Source organism: Puma concolor, chromosome B3, assembly GCF_028749965.1.
Source record: "Puma concolor isolate L17-30 chromosome B3, mPumCon1.1.hap2, whole genome shotgun sequence".
Classification (NCBI taxonomy): domain Eukaryota; kingdom Metazoa; phylum Chordata; class Mammalia; order Carnivora; family Felidae; genus Puma; species Puma concolor.
This window is the reverse complement of record NC_141672.1, coordinates 85,955,422-85,956,871: the sequence shown is the minus strand read 5'-3', so window position 1 is coordinate 85,956,871 and position 1,450 is coordinate 85,955,422. Positions and strand designations below refer to the sequence as shown.

General features: G+C 40.3%; 1 non-coding gene across 1 annotated transcript; it reads right to left on the bottom strand.

The window, feature by feature from the left end:
- Nucleotides 1-552: 552 nt before the first annotated feature.
- LOC112856538 (U6 spliceosomal RNA) lies at nt 553-659 on the bottom strand. The gene has a single exon (XR_003223112.1). It is a non-coding gene; the product is annotated as a U6 spliceosomal RNA (small nuclear RNA).
- Nucleotides 660-1,450: the final 791 nt, after the last annotated feature.

Here is a 1,450-nt window from a genome sequence, read left to right as displayed (position 1 = left end):
TTTCCAAAGCCACACTGTCCTTTGCTAAATGCAAATTAAGTAGTTCTCACATTTTTTGCAATACAAGGCTTGTTAGGCAGTGTTTGATTTAAATATACAAAGAGAATTATTTTTCTCCTTTGATATTTGTTAAGTGTAAATAAACAGAAATGGATCTTATAAAGTTACCTTTTATTGATTTCTTATAATGTGCCAGCTACCGTTAGAGGTTTTCATTACTTGAATATTATATAGCCCACAAAATAACCTTACAAAGTAGACATTTTAAAAAAGTAATCCCTACACCCAACGAGGGGCTCAAACTTACGACCCTGAGATCAACAGTCACATGCTGTACTGAGCCAGCCAGATGTCCCCCAAATAGGCATTTTTATCCTTATTTGGTAGATGAGGAAACTAAACTTAGAGAGGTCATGTTAACTGCCCAGTGTCACAAATGGAAACGGTAGAGCAGGTATTCAGACCCAGGTCTAACTGACTCCATTCCCCAGAAATAAATCAATACCTTCCATTCCCAGAAATAAAATAAAGTCTGTGCTTTTTTTTTTTTTTTTTAATATGGAACACTTTATAAATTTGTGTGTCACCCTTGTGCAGGGGCCATGCTAATCTTCTCTGTATCATTCTAATTTTAGTATATGTGCTGCCAAAGCGAGCACAAGTTTGTGTTTTCTTAAATATGCAGGCCCCGGTTTTCATAATTATATCTAGCAGGATAGTCTGGGTTATGCTATGATATTGAGCAGCTCTGAAAATCTTGGTTGTTTAGTATAATCAAGATTTATTTCTCCCTCCTACAAAACTTGTTGTGGGTCTGGCTGGCTCATCAGGGCTACCCTCCCCTTATCCCAATCCACAGTGGTGGCTCAAAAATATAGGCTACCTCTGGGGTGCCTGGGTGGCTCAGTTGGTTAAGCATCTGGCTTCGGCTTAGGTCATAATCTTGCAGTCCATGGGTTCGAGCCCCATGTCAGGCTCTATGCTGACCGCTCAGAGCCTGGAGCTTGCTTCAGATTCTCTGTCTCCCCCGCCTCTCTGGCCCTTCCCAGCTCATGCTCTGTCTCTCTCTCAAAAATAAAAAAACATAAAAAGAATTTTTTTTGAAAGATAGGCTACTTCTGAGCCCATGTTTTATCTCTTCCAGTTCCACCCAAGATCCCTTCCACTACTGCAATGACAAGGCAGCAGAGAGACTTGAGAATCACAAACAGCTTTACACTGCCACAGCCCAGAAATGATTTGTCACTTTTGCCCACGTATTGTTAGTCATCATAGTCACATGACCCTGCTCACTTGCAAGGGCAGCTGAGAAAAGTAGTCTTCTGTGTATCTGGAAGAAGAGAATAAGATAGTGTTGAAACCTAATAATAGCTACATAATAACATGCATTAGCCATGTCTCATACAGGCATAGAAATAGCCATGTGGAAATAGAACCCCTTGTTCCAGAT